The sequence below is a fragment of the Oncorhynchus kisutch genome, unplaced genomic scaffold, assembly GCF_002021735.2.
Source record: "Oncorhynchus kisutch isolate 150728-3 unplaced genomic scaffold, Okis_V2 scaffold3840, whole genome shotgun sequence".
Lineage (NCBI taxonomy): Eukaryota > Metazoa > Chordata > Actinopteri > Salmoniformes > Salmonidae > Oncorhynchus > Oncorhynchus kisutch.
The window spans coordinates 8,995-25,227 of record NW_022265785.1 but is presented as its reverse complement, the minus strand read 5'-3'; the positions used below and the strand labels follow the sequence as shown (position 1 = coordinate 25,227).

Below are 16,233 nucleotides of genomic sequence, written 5' to 3'. Positions count from 1 at the left end.
CTGGGCACAGACGTCACTTGAACGTCTAGTTTCTATTTACATTTCTTTGAGTCCTCAACTAAAGTGAATTCAACATGAAATCAACACAAAATGTCACCTGTCATTGGATTTAGGTTGCCAGTTCAGTGAAAAATAAAAAATACCTGATGTTCATGGCTTTTTACAAATCCAATCAGTTTTCCACATTAATCAAACATCACATAGATTTGTTTTGTTGAAATGATGTGGAAACAAAGTTAATTCAACCAGTGGGAGGCTTGTAAATGCCCCCAGGAAAATAAAACAAAGAACTCTTCATTGAGACAATGATAAACAGCAATCTGTGGGAGAGTTGTGGTGGATATTATAAAATAAGGATCTGCTGGAGTCCAAGTCAAACCAAGATTCTTTATTTCTGAGCTCAGAGAGAATAACAGAGTTACACAGTGCAGTGTAGACAGCCTGAATTCTGAAGCATTGGGTGATGGGCACATACCTTTATAGTTTCCTGTTCCTGGGAGGGACATTATTCATACAAGGGCACAGGTGCAGCTGGTCTGCAACACAGGATGATATTCCCAGGAACAGGAGATTATAATAGGACAGTTTCACAAGGTTAGTCACATACTCAGTTATGTGGACACATACAATTAACATTTTGCATTACAGACACTGTGAACATTTTAATGTCATTAAATCATCAGTGGGCCACAATGAAAATGTAAACAATGGAGCAAATGCATCACATCCAAATATCACTTGATTATCTGTAGTGCTGGAGGAATGACACACCCAGATAAACACACAGAACTTTAAAAAAGGACCATTTAAACACATGGAAGCTGATTTACTCTATATTCAAACTGACAGACTCCATATTCAATTCATATTTTCTAATAAAAACATACAACTATATGTTTAAGTATACTTTGTACAATTACATTTCATCTGGTATAAACAGGTAAACACATTCTCAGTCAACAATATAAGATAATTGGAGCACTGTGTATGTTCTCTGATGAATTTTAAGTCAATTTGATGTAAAATATCAATATACACACTCGGAGAAGTAATTATTCTGTCCTGTGTGGATGCTCACATGACTTTTAAGTAACTGTGATGAGAAATATGTCTTCCCACAGTCTGAGCATTTGTAAAACTTCTACCCTGTGTGTATTCTCTCATTTTTTTCCCCAAGAAACCTTTCTGTTTAAATCTTTTTTCACACTGGCAACACCCCTGTGTGTTTTCTCTTATGTTTTTTCAGATCCCCTGACTGGTTGAAGCACTTTCCACACTGGGAGCAGTGGTAAGGCTTCTCCCCTGTGTGTATTCTCTCGTGTCTTTTCAGGCTCCCTAACTGGTTAAAACTCTTCCCACACTGGGAGCAGTGGTAAGGCTTCTCCCCTGTGTGTATTCTCTCGTGATGTTTCAGGGACCTTATTAGGTTAAAACACTTGCCACACTGAGAGCAGTGGTAAGGTCTCTCTCCTGTGTGTATTCTCTCATGATTTTTGAATTCCCCTAAATGGTTAAACGTCTTTCCACACTGGGAGCAGTGGTAAGGTTTCTGCCCTGTATGTATACGCTCATGATATTTGAGGGCGTGTAACCGATTAAAACTCTTCCCACACTTGGAGCAGTGGTAAGGCTTCTCCCCAGTGTGTATTATCTCATGTTGCTTCAGGGCCCCTAAGAGGATAAAACACTTGCCACACTGAGAGCAGCGGTAAGGTTTCTCCCCTGTGTGTATTCTCTCATGTATTTTCATGTTACCTGCCTGGCTAAAACTCTTTCCACACTGGGAACAGTGGTAAGGCTTCTCCCCTGTGTGTATTCTCTCATGTAGTTTCAGCTTCCCCAAATCGTTACAACCCTTTCCACACTGGGAGCAGTGGTAAGGCTTCTCCCCTCTGTGTATTCTCTCGTGTCGTTCCAGCTTCCCCAAATCATTAAAACGCTTTCCACACTGGGAACACTGGTGTCTTCTTGCTGGTTTGGACGTCCCTGGCTCTGGTTCCTCTGAGTCTGGTCTTTCTCCTGCCAAAGACAGTTTATTTTTTTAAATAGTTACACGAATGAAACCTCCACATGATAAAACAACAGTGCTACAAGTAAATCCGAATCAGATCTCTCAATAATCTGAGGCCAGTTTTAACAATCTTAGTATGATTTTAAAACAAATGTAGAGCTTCCTGGTAATTACTGATATGTTTACACTACTTATTTTATTCATCCTGTTTTACAAGTCAGAACACAAAAAACTAAACAGTTCTAGGACACTGAAGACACAGACGTCACTGGATTCCAATCGAGCAGGTAGTTCTAAATATATAACTTTCACAGCTGTATGATACAGAATGCGACCTACACACTTAACTTCTTCGATATAGGGGGCGCTCTTAATTTTGGGATAAAAAAACGTTCCCGTTTTAAACAAGATATTTTGTCACGAAAAGATGCTCGACTATGCATATAATTAACAGCTTTGGAAAGAAAACACTCTGACGTTTCCAGAACTGCAAAGATATTGCCTGTGAGTGCCACAGAACTAATGCTACAGGCGAAACCAAGATGAAATTTCATACAGGAAGTGCCCCAGATTTTGAATGCGCTGTGTTCCAATGTCTCCTTATATATATTTTTTTTAACCTTTATTTAACTAGGCAAGTCAGTTAAGAACAAATTCTTATTTTCAATGACGGCCTAGGAACAGTGGGTTAACTGCCTGTTCAGGGGCAGAACGCCAGATTTCTACCTTGTAAGCTCGGGGGTTTGAACTTGCAACCTTCCGGTTACTAGTCCAACACTCTAACCACTAGGCTAAGCTGCCGCCCCGTGGCTGTGAATGCGCCAGGAATGAGCCTACACTTTCTGTCGTTTCCCCAAGGTGTCTGCAGCATTGTGACGTATTTGTAGGCATATCATTGGAAGATTGATCATAAAAGACTACATTTACCAGGTGCCCGCTTGGTGTCCTCCGTCGAAATTATTGCGTAATCTCCAGCTGCGTGCATTTTTCCATTTGGTTCAGAGGAGAAACCAAACTGCCACGAATGATTTATCATCGAATAGATATGTGAAAAACACCTTGAGGATTGATTCTAAACAATGTTTGCCATGTTTCTGTCGATATTATGGAGTTAATTTGGAAAAAAGTTTGGCGTTGTAATAACTGAAATTTCAGGTTTCTTTCTTAGCCAAACGTGATGAACAAAACGGAGCGATTTCTCCTACACAAATAATATTTTTGGAAAATCTGAACATTTGCTATCTAACTGAGAGTCTCCTCATTGAAAACATCCGAAGTTCTTCAAAGGTAAATGATTTTATTTGAATGCTTTTCTTGTTTTTGTGAAAATGTTGCCTGCTGAGTGCTACGCTAAATGCTACGCTAGGTATCAATACTCTTACACAAATGCTTGTGTAGCTATGGTTGAAAAGCATATTTTGAAAATCTGAGATGACAGTGTTGTTAACAAAAGGCTAAGCTTGTGAGCAAATATATTTATTTCATTTCATTTGCGATTTTCATGAATAGTTAATGTTGCATTAACTATTCATTCAATGAGCTTGAGGCTATAATTAAGCTCCCGGATATGGGATTGCTCGACGCAAGAAGTTAAACATAAATTAACTAAAGAAGTCATTTTGTATGATAGTCAAAAACTTGTTTTTACATCAAAGACACAAAGCACATCAGTAACATCTCGCGCCGTTGTCGAAAGGGTTTAAATGGCCCGATTTCTTATTTATACGTTCACAGGTTTTCAACATTTTGACTATCGCGGATGTCATATTTTGGGTAAAGTAAAAAAATGTTGTGAAATATTTGGAAAGATGTTCCTAAAACTGATAGTAACTCCAATAAACAAATTATAAACGCAACATGTAAAGTGTTGGATGTTTCATGAGCTGAAACAAAACATCCATGTTAGTTAACATTTATTCTCTGCCAAGATAAACCATCCACCTGACAGGTGTGGAATATCAAGAAGCTGATTGAACAGCTTGATTATTACACAGGTGCACCTTGTACAGGGGATAATAAAAGGCCACTCTAAAATGTGCAGTTTTGTCACAACAATGCCACAGATGTCTCAGAGGGAGCGTGAAATTGGCATGCTGACTGCAGGAATGTCCATTTTTATATATTTTTTTACATTGGAGAAAGACACAAAGCACATCAGTAATATTTGCCCGTTGTCGATAGGGTGGACACTGAGAAAAATTACAAGATTGTATTAATACTGTTTAGCCATCGAATAGCTTTGATGGGTACTCTCTCATCTGTGTCTATGGGACTGAGTTGGGCCTCTGGAGCTTGAGCTGACAATTGAATCATGACTTACCGATAAAAACCTACAGCCGGGTTGGGGGGTTAAAACAACACTAGGTGCAGATGACCACAGGATGAACCCAGGATGGCTTGTGATGCCCCCCAATCAGCATGGGAGGGGTGGAACCAGCCCTGACTAAGCATTTATAAGAACTCTGTTTTTCATTCAAGGTTAAGCTCTCGGCAACATACTCAAGAGTGTGGGGTCAACAGCTTCATTATTTCAATAATGAATCAATATTAAATAAAAAATGATTGTTTGAAGAAATGACAAAGTCTCTCTCAGTATACATGAATTTCCACGACAACGCCCGCTGCGTCAATTTCTTTTATTTAGACGTTCACAAATTTTGTACATTTTGACTATCACAAATGTCATGATATTTTGTGTAAAGTAAAAATAATTTTGGGGTAGATGTTGCTAAAAAAAATATAAAACACAACATGTAAAGTGTTGGTCCCATGTTTCATGAACTGAAATAAAAGACAAAAATATTGTGCACAAATTTGTTTACATTCCTGTTAGTGAACATTTCTCCTTTGCCAAGATAATTAATCCACCTGACAGGTGTGGCATTTAAATGTAAAGTCCATAGATTAGGGCCTAATTTATTCCTTTACAATGACTGACTAAAATTAACTGTAAATCGTTGAAATTGTTGTTTATATTTTGGTTCAGTATACACACACAGTGCATTCATTAAGGATCCAGACCCCTTCAACTTTTCCAAATGTTGTTACATTTCAGCATTATTCTAAAATTCAAAAAAAAAATCCCCCTCGCCAATCTAAACTCATCAAAAAAAAGAAATATCCTCTCGCTGTCAACTGCGTTTATTTTCAGCAAACTTAAGATGTGCTCAATTGGATTGAGATCCGGGCTCTTCACTGGCCATGGCAGAACACTGACATTCCGAACAAAACATAAATGTATTGAGTGATGAAGATTATCAAAGGTTAGTGATTAAACCCTTTACAATGAAGATCAGTGATGTTATTTGGAAATTTACGAATAATCTTCGAAAGACAAGGTCCTGAAAACGATCCGTAATTTTTTTTGCTGAATTTATTTTGTATATGTTGAAAAGTGTTTTTTTTCTCAAACATAAATAAACAACTCCAGGTGAAAGACAAAGGCCATAGCTGTAACAAAATAACAAATTAACTGGCAAAGCAGCAGAGCGAGGCCAGCATCCAGCATCGTCACGAGTCACGTTTTTGCAGCAGTTTCAGGACAACACTACAGGGAGAGAGAATCCATGGGAAAAAGTCCACGGGACTAGTTTCAATGTATGGAATCACCTAGGAGTTTCTGGATTTTGGGTAAACTTCTCCTTTAAAGCATAAGACTCCATAGTAATACATCATTAGATGCTACAAGCCTCCTTTAAGTCTCCATAATGTTTAATCATTAGATGCTACAGTCCTCCTTTAACAAAAGGAGGTATTTGGACATAAATGATGGACTTCATCAAACAAAAAAAACATTTATTGTGGAACTGGGATTCCTGGGAGTGCATTCTGATGAAGATCATCAAAGGTAAGTGAATATTTATAACGCTATTTCTGACTCCACAACATGGCGGGTATGTGCATGGCTTGTTGTTGTGTCTGAGCGCCATACTCAGATTATTGCATGGTTTGCTTTTTCCGTAAAGCTTTTTTGAAATCTGACACAGCGGTTGCATTAAGGAGAAGTATATCTATAATTCTGTGCATAATACTTGTATCTTTTATTAAAGTTAATATGAGTATTTCTGTAAATTGACGTGGCTCTCTGAAAATTCGCCGGATGTGTTCGAGGCACAACATAACTGACCATAAAGCGCCAATGTAACCTGAGATTTTTGGATATATATATTAACTTTTTCGAACATAACATACATGTATTGTGTAACATGAAGTCCTATGAGTGCCATCTGATGAAGATCATCAAAGGTTAGTGATTAATTTTCTCTCTATTTTTGCTTTTTGTGACTCCTCTCTTTGGCTGGAAAATGGCTGTGTGTGTTTTTGTGACGAGGCTCTGATCTAACATAATTATATTAACAACAAGTTAAGCTTTAATTTGGTGTATTGCACTTGTGAATGTATGAAAGTTACACATTTCTAAAAAATATTTTTTAATTTTGCGCTCTGCCTTTTCAGCAGAATGTTAGCCATAAGAAGTTCAAACTCCATAATGTTTCATCATTAGATGCTACAGTCCTCCTTTAAGACTCCATCATGTTTCATCATTAGATGCTACAGTCCTCCTTTAAGACTCCATCATGTTTAGAATGTGTCTGGAAGCGCTACTCTATTCTACTCTCATCCTTTCAGTTTTAATAATATTTAATAATAATGTTATAACAGGTAATAACTAACTTTAATAACTAGGGTCAATACCTGCCTGGCGCCCCAACAAAATATTTCTTTACCCCCCTCTAACAATACCGCTACAGAATTAGCATAGTAGGCCATGTAATTTTAGGTCATCTGAAATATTTAGGACTAACTTATTCCTTGCCACCCATTCTGAAACTCACTGCAGCTCTTTGTTAAGTGTTGCTGTCATTTCAGTCGCTGTAGTAACTGACGTGTACAGTGTTGAGTCATCCGCATACAGACACACTGGCTTTACTCAAATGTCATTGGCATCTTTGATGAAAACCTGCTCCAGAGCAGAACCTGCTGCTTGAACAGAGTTCTGAGTAGAGGGTCTGAATACTTAAGTAAATGTAATATTTTAGTTTTGTATTTTTTTAAAATTAATTAGCAAAAATATCAAACAAAAATGTTTTTGCTTTGTCAGTATGGGGTATTGTGTTTTTAGAATAAGGCTGTAACCTAACAAAACGAGGAAAAAGTCAAGGGGTCTGAATACTTTCCGGAGGCACTGTACTCTCCGATGCCAAGTCTAGGATCATCCCTCAGAGGTCCCCACTCTACTCACCGTATGTGTAGTGATGTCCAGTCAGTAGAACCTCATGAAGGTATATCACCACAACATGCATCATTACAGATCTCTTGAACAGAGATGCCTTTGAACAATGCCTATGATGTAGCCATACCTCTGGTGGATTGAGCCATCAAGCCCTCCGGAGGTGTCAGATCCTTGCTACTATAGAACCTCATGATTGTATGGGGATGGAACTCATTATACGGATGTAATGGCTAAAGTAAAAAGGTTTTAAACAAGATACATCTCATTTCTATTATTTCCAGCGGCTCCAACAGCGGCAATAGCCTCAAGCACAATATAAAAATCCCAGGATGGGACTAGCTGTTTGGGTACCGGGAGTAGGTGACCCTTCATAAAACAACAGATCAGGGGGTTCCACTGTATCGTTGTTGCAGCCTAAATGGCAGACAAATACACCTTTAGAGTTGAAAAGGCCTTGATGATATGTTGTGTTTCCTTCCTCAGAAAGCAGAGTAGCTCTGAAACAGAGCAACAAAGGGACTGATTTGTTTCTGATCTCATCATCTGTTAAATACACATACCCCTTATTGTGCTGTAGTGAGTGAGTGTGTGGCTCTAGCACTCTGAATATAGTTAATTATCGAGGACGGTCACGTGTGTTGAGAAGTAGAGGATCACTAGTTTGAGTCCAGTATGGGGACAGTGGAGGAAACTAAACTGTTAGCAGCACACTGGTGTCAGTTACACATGAAATCAATAAAGTTAATAATTTCCAAATGAAACCATGTTCTGTTAAGGTCTATATAGTATATATATTAAACCATGTTCTGTTAAGGTCTGTATAGTATATATATTAAACCATGTTCTTTAAGGTCTATATAGTATATACAGTGCCTTGCGAAGGTATTCGGCCCCCTTGAACTTTGCGACCTTTTGCCACAGTATCTCGGACCTGCCTGGTGTGTTCCTTGTTCTTCATGATGCTCTCTGCGCTTTTAACGGACCTCTGAGACTATCACGTGCAGGTGCATTTATACGGAAACTTGATTACACACAGGTGGATTGTATTTATCATCATTAGTCATTTAGGTCAACATTGGATCATTCAGAGATCCTCACTGAACTTCTGGAGAGAGTTTGCTGCACTGAAAGTAAAGGGGCTGAATAATTTTGCACGCCCAATTTTTCAGTTTTCAAAAAAAAAGAAGCTGGTTTTAAAATATATATTTGCCATGTTTAACAAGTCCTGTAGATCAGATGTTAATGAAGCAATACAGACCACATTGAAGTGTCTTGAGTTTTGTTTGCCTGTTCTAGACTGGTGTAAAGAACGGGGATTGACTGGGACAGGCAATGTCACATCCATAATGTATTTAGGGAAGGTTTCTGGAAAACATACACCTCATCTAGAAACTTTCTCTCTAAAGCGAACTTTCATCAAGGTTTTATATGGTCTATTGGTTTCTCTCTATTCATTGGCAGAATCCTTTTTCAGTGTTATGATATTCATAAAATCCATATCCACCACTCTATCTTCCTGTCAACTAACAGAACTCTGCTGGTTGTCCTGGTAACAGATACCAGTGGGCAGATCTATTTTATTTGTTCAAACTAAACTACAGCACTTACTTCGATGAGTCAAATCTGAAGCTTTCTTCTCTTCTCCACCTCTCACAGTTCCACTCTGCCCCGTTGTTTTCCTGCAGTCCACCAGCAGCACAGACAACCTCTTCATACCCAGCAGTAAGGTGCTACCGGGAGAGACACGACATGGGGACTCCGGGAGAGAGGAAGGGCTAGCGTTGTCCTGGTAACCATAAAGAGGAGACACAGATACATATCATTATGAATGCTTATGTCACTGTTGTCATGAAGTGCTTTACAGAAACCCAGCCCTGAGCCCGATAGAGCAAGCTGAATGCTAGAAAAGACCAATCTGTACCATCTGGTGTTCTGATCCGGAGAGAATCTTCTCTGCCTCGTCAGCATCAGGATGTTTTTGAGGCTCCCCAGAGGATCCATAATAGTCATGTCTCTCTCCTGTGTGAACAAGAACATCAAACAGATGGTAAACTTATGACTGTCTATTAAAATCATAGAGTCTTAGACGAGGCATTAATCGCTCTAAACGCCTAAAATGCAAATGTTAAAGGGTAGTTCCACGGAATGGCTGCCTTTTGCGTCCCTTTGATATTTTAAGTATAAATTATGCTCCAATATTGCATTTTAAAAGCATGTTATACTAGATGAGATGCACTTTAATGTAGACCACATGGAGATTTTATTAAATCTAATTTAAAAGACCCCAAAATATATGTACCAAAGGCAGATTGACCCTTTAAGAATGTATAAAGTACTGAACAACATATTCAAGTGTAGAATTCCATTAGAATGCCCCTTAAAACCACACATTAGTTCAACAACGGCATAGTTTGTGCCCCTGTTTAAGACAGTACTCACTGGTGTTAATCAGATATGCTGTCTCCTCCTCTTTCACACTCAAAACGTCTTCCTTCTTCACCTCTTCTGCGATAGCATCCTCTTCCTCTCTAAAATGTTCTTCCTCAATAACATCATCTTCTTCTTTCACGACAATGTTCAACCCCAAAGCTTCATTCTGCATACAGTAGACCTCTTCTTTAGCAGGGGAGGAGTAGTTTAGTGAACTCATGGTCCGGGATGTTAGAATTAGCGACTAGCCTAGTGCTAGGCTCAGTATCAATGTTTAACAACTTTGCAAATTGAACAAGCAAAATAGGTTAAAGTTAACCAGTTGATACGTCAAATGAACTGCGTTAACAACACTGAGATTAGCTAATGTACATTAATAATGTCTAAAGCGTCAATCTTTCGGTTTTATGTTGGCTTGCAAGCTACCGAGGTGGTTGAAAGAGTAGCCGTGTTGTTGTTCCTGAAGAAGCGTCCCGTCCAGTCTATTACACGTCACGCAAGAATCATCACCTGAAAGACGCCCGCCATCTGCTGGCTGGAGTGAATAACGCAGTTTGGAAACAATAGTTATTACCCTTTTTGTATTGGATAGAGCGTCATAATAATTTAACAATAAGCTGATATATTTTCTCTTACGTCTTACAAATAATTATTTCCTGTACACCGAAGTAGAAGCTTAATGGATTTGTAAATGATGAATAAATACTTCTATGAATAGGTTGTGTTTTAATACACATTTGCTCTGTTCATTTTTCACATTCGTTTTTATCTAGATGTAACGGAACTAATCCCTTAAAGCTACGCTCTTTAAGATACAAATCATCCTGTAAACCAGGGGTGGGCAACTCCAGTCCTCGGGGCCTGATCGATGTCACACTTTTTCTCCATCCCGCAAACACAGCTGATTAATCAAGCTGCATTCTAAACTGAATATTAGGTGATCATTGGAGTCTGGTGTGTTAGCTGGGGCTGGGGTAAAACTGTGACACTAATCAGGCCCTCGAGGTCTGGAATTTCCCAACCCCGCTGTAAACAACAGAGCAAATGCAGCACATGCAAATATCACTTGATTATCTGTAGTGCTTTACACGGAGTCTACAAAACATTAAGAACACCTGCTCCTTCCATGACAAACTGACTAGGTGAATCCAGGCTAAAGCTATGATCCCTTATTGATGTCACAAGTTAAATCCACTTCAATCAGTGTAGATGAAGGGGAGGAGATGGCTGAAATAAGGATTTTAAAGCCATGAGACAAATGAGACATGGATTGTGCATGTGTGCCATTCAGAGGGGGAATGGGGAAGACAAAATAGTTAAGAGCCTTTGAACAGGGAACGGTAGTTGGTCCCAGGCGCAGGTTTGTGTCAAGAACTGCAATGCTGCTGGGTTTGTCCAGCTTCCCATGTGATTTGTTTTCTCATGAGCATGGCCTTATTTCTATTACAGCATATCAACACCTGTGATTACTGTATGCCTCGCTGTATGTCTCTCTCAAATGTCAATATGCCTTGTATACTGTTGTTCAGGTTAGTTATCATTGTTTTAGTTCACAATGGAGCCCCTAGTTCCACTCTTCATGCCCCTGATAACTCCTTTGTCCCACCTCCCACACATGCGGTGACTTCACCCATTACTACCAGCATGTCCAGAGATACAACCTCTCTCATCATCACCCAGTGCCTGGGCTTACCTCCGCTGTACCCGCACCCCACCATACCCCTGTCTGCGCATTATGCCCTGAATATATTCTACCATGCCCAGAAACCTGCTCCTCTTATTCTCTGTCCCCAACGCTCTAGGCGACCAGTTTTGATAGCCTTTAGCCGCACCCTCATACTACTCCTTCTCTGTTCCGCGGGTGATGTGGAGGTAAACCCAGGCCCTGCATGTCCCCAGGCACCCTCATTTGTTGACTTCTGTGATCGAAAAAGCCTTGGTTTCATGCATGTCAACATCAGAAGCCTCCTCCCTAAGTTTGTTTTACTCACTGCTTTAGCACACTCTGCTAACCCTGATGTCCTTGCTGTGTCTGAATCCTGGCTCAGGAAGGCCACCAAAAATTCAGAGATTTCCATACCCAACTATAACATCTTCCGTCAAGATAGAACTGCCAAAGGGGGAGGAGTTGCAGTTTACTGCAGAGATAGCCTGCAAAGTAATGTCATACTTTCCAGGTCCATACCCAAACAGTTCGAACTACTAATTTTGAAAATTACTCTCTCCAGAAATAAGTCTCTCACGGTTGCCGCCTGCTACCGACCCCCCTCAGCTCCCAGCTGTGCCCTGGACACCATTTGTGAATTGATCGCCCCCCATCTAGCTTCAGAGTTTGTTCTGTTAGGTGACCTAAACTGGGATATGCTTAACACCCCGCCAGTCCTACAATCTAAGCTAGATGCCCTCAATCTCACACAAATCATCAAGGAACCCACCAGGTACAACCCTAACTCTGTAAACAAGGGCACCCTCATAGATGTCATCCTGACCAACTGGCCCTCCAAATACACCTCCGCTGTCTTCAACCAGGATCTCAGCGATCACTGCCTCATTGCCTGTATCCGCTACGGAGCCGCAGTCAAACGACCACCCCTCATCACTGTCAAACGCTCCCTAAAACACTTCTGTGAGCAGGCCTTTCTAATCGACCTGGCCCGGGTATCCTGGAAGGACATTGACCTCATCCCGTCAGTTGAGGATGCCTGGTCATTCTTTAAAAGTAACTTCCTCACCATCTTAGATAAGCATGCTCCGTTCAAAAAATGCAGAACTAAGAACAGATACAGCCCTTGGTTCACCCCAGACCTGACTGCCCTCGACCAGCACAAAAACATCCTGTGGCGGACTGCAATAGCATCGAATAGTCCCCGTGATATGCAACTGTTCAGGGAAGTCCGGAACCAATACACGCAGTCAGTCAGGAAAGCTAAGGCCAGCTTCTTCAGGCAGAAGTTTGCATCCTGTAGCTCCAACTCCAAAAAGTTCTGGGACACCGTGAAGTCCATGGAGAACAAGAGCACCTCCTCCCAGCTGCCCACTGCACTGAGGCTAGGTAACACGGTCACCACTGATAAATCCATGATTATCGAAAACTTCAATAAGCATTTCTCAACGGCTGGCCATGCCTTCCGCCTGGCTACTTCAACCTCGGCCAACAGCTCCGCCCCCCCCCCGCAGCTCCTCGCCCAAGCCTCTCCAGGTTCTCCTTTAACCAAATCCAGATAGCAGATGTTCTGAAAGAGCTGCAAAACCTGGACCCGTACAAATCAGCTGGGCTTGACAATCTGGACCCTCTATTTCTGAAACTATCTGCCACCATTGTCGCAACCCCTATTACCAGCCTGTTCAACCGCTCTTTCATATCGTCTGAGATCCCCAAGGATTGGAAAGCTGCCGCAGTCATCCCCCTCTTCAAAGGGGGAGACACCCTGGACCCAAACTGTTACAGACCTATATCCATCCTGCCCTGCCTATCTAAGGTCTTCGAAAGCCAAGTCAACAAACAGGTCACTGACCATCTCGAATCCCACCGTACCTTCTCCGCTGTGCAATCTGGTTTCCGAGCCGGTCATGGGTGCACCTCAGCCACACTCAAGGTACTCAACGATATCATAACCGCCATCGATAAAAGACAGTACTGTGCAGCCGTCTTCATCGACCTTGCCAAGGCTTTCGACTCTGTCAATCACCATATTCTTATCGGCAGACTCAGGAGCCTCGGTTTTTCGGATGACTGCCTTGCCTGGTTCACCAATTACTTTGCAGACAGAGTTCAGTGCGTCAAATCGGAGGGCATGCTGTCTGGTCCTCTGGCAGTCTCTATGGGGGTGCCACAGGGTTCAATTCTCGGGCCGACTCTTATCTCTGTGTATATCAATGATGTTGCTCTTGCTGCGGGCGATTCCCTGATCCACCTCTACGCAGACGACACCATTCTATATACTTTCGGCCCGTCATTGGACACTGTGCTATCTAACCTCCAAACAAGCTTCAATGCCATACAGCACTCCTTCCGTGGCCTCCAACTGCTCTTAAACGCTAGTAAAACCAAATGCATGCTTTTCAACCGGTCGCTGCCTGCACCCGCATGCCCGACTAGCATCACCACCCTGGATGGTTCCGACCTAGAATATGTGGACGTCTATAAGTACCTAGGTGTCTGGCTAGACTGCAAACTCTCCTTCCAGACTCATATCAAACATCTCCAATCGAAAATCAAATCAAGAGTCGGCTTTCTATTCCGCAACAAAGCCTCCTTCACTCACGCCGCCAAGCTTACCCTAGTAAAACTGACTATCCTACCGATCCTCGACTTCGGCGATGTCATCTACAAAATGGCTTCCAACACTCTACTCAGCAAACTGGATGCAGTTTATCACAGTGCCATCCGTTTTGTCACTAAAGCACCTTATACCACCCACCACTGCGACTTGTATGCTCTAGTCGGCTGGCCCTCGCTACATATTCGTCGCCAGACCCACTGGCTCCAGGTCATCTACAAGTCCATGCTAGGTAAAGCTCCGCCTTATCTCAGCTCACTGGTCACGATGGCAACACCCATCCATAGCACGCGCTCCAGCAGGTGTATCTCACTGATCATCCCTAAAGCCAACACCTCATTTGGCCGCCTTTCGTTCCAGTACTCTGCTGCCTGTGACTGGAACGAATTGCAAAAATCGCTGAAGTTGGAGACTTTTATCTCCCTCACCAACTTCAAACATCAGCTATCTGAGCAGCTAACCGATCGCTGCAGCTGTACATAGTCTATTGGTAAATAGCCCACCCTTTTTCACCTACCTCATCCCCATACTGTTTTTATTTATTTACTTTTCTGCTCTTTTGCACACCAATATCTCTACCTGTACATGACCATCTGATCATTCATCACTCCAGTGTTAATCTGCAAAATTGTAATTATTTGCCTACCTCCTCATGCCTTTTGCACACATTGTATATAGACTCCCCCTTTGTTTTCTACTGTGTTATTGACTTGTTAATTGTTTACTCCATGTGTAACTCTTTGTTGTCTGCTCACACTGCTATGCTTTATCTTGGCCAGGTCGCAGCCTACCTGGTTAAATAAAGGTGAAATAAAATAAATAAATAAAAATATTGGATGACTGTCATTCATATTCCATTCACCCTGTTCAATGTAACAGCAACAGGTTTAGGCTACTATATGATACTAGAATTTTCCCTATACCCATCATGAGATTTCTACAACCTAGCCTATGAATGGAAGTTTAGAATGTAGGTGCACACAGGTCGAGATACATTTTTTAGGTGACAGACAGTGACACATGGACAGACAGTCGTGAAGACATCAGCAACAAATTATCATGGTCCAAACACACCAAGACAGTCGTGAAGAGAGCACGACAACAACTTTTCCACCTCAGGAGAGTGAAAAGATTTGGCATGGGTCCCCAGATCCTCCAAAAGTTATACAGCTGCACCATCGAGAGCATCGGTTGCATCACCGCCTGGTATGGCAACTGCTCGGCATCTGACCGTAATGCACTACAGAGGGTTGTGAACATCACTGGGGTCAAGCTTCCTGCCATCCTGGACCTATATAAAGAAAGCCCAAAAAATCAGATACTCCAGTCACCCAAGTCATAGACTGTTTTCTCTGCTCCCGCACGTCAAGCGGTACCGGGGCGCCAAGTCTAGAACCAAAAAGGCTCCTTAACAGCTTCTACCCCCAAGCCATAAGACTGCTGAACAATTAATTAAATGGCCACCTGGACTATTTACATTGACCCCCCCATTTGTTTTGTACACTGCTGCTACTCGCTGTTTATTATCTATGAAATGTCACTTCACCCTTACCTACATGTACAAACTACCTCGACTAACCTGTACCCCCGCACATTGACTTGGTACCAGTACCCCCTGTATATAGCCTTGTTATTGTTATTTTATTGTGTTACTTTTTATTATTTTTTTACTTTAGTTCATTTGCTCAAATTTTCTTAACTCTTCTTGAACTCTACTGTTAGTTAAAGGGCTTGTAAGTAAACATTTCACTGTAAGGTCTACACTTGTTGTATTCGGCGCATGTGACAAATAAAGTTTGATTTTATTTGACAAATTCAGGTGTGTTTATCCTGTTTGTTTCTGTTTAAGAAACCGTTGTCAACAGAGTCGTCAGAATGAATACACCACAGTTCACTTTCATAACAGCCACGTTGTATTCCTTCTCTCCTCCTCTCACCTTCTCCATTCGCTTCTGGACTTCAATGCACAACACATCAGCTGTATGTGACCAGGAAAGAAAACTTTTACGAGCCAAACCATTTCATAACTGAAACACACAGCTTACATTGTTGTCACCATATTAGCTAAAGTAACATCATAGTCAACAGAGCTAATAGAACTAACGCGTTAGTAAACCTGCTACAATCATGCAGTAACGTTACAGTGTACAGTCAGTAAGCAGTTTAGCATTTACATTGGTGGGCCCCGGTGGCAATACATTTATAAAACCAAAAGCTTACCTTGACTTGGAAGAGTTCCAGTGTTGTGTTGGATAGTGATAGCCAGCTAGCATCCCTCT

At 41.4% G+C, this 16,233-nt stretch overlaps 1 pseudogene; it reads right to left on the bottom strand.

The window, feature by feature from the left end:
* LOC116372022 (zinc finger protein 271-like) overlaps positions 1-10,539 on the bottom strand; it is a 100,181-nt pseudogene extending 89,642 nt beyond the window's left edge.
* Positions 10,540-16,233: the final 5,694 nt, after the last annotated feature.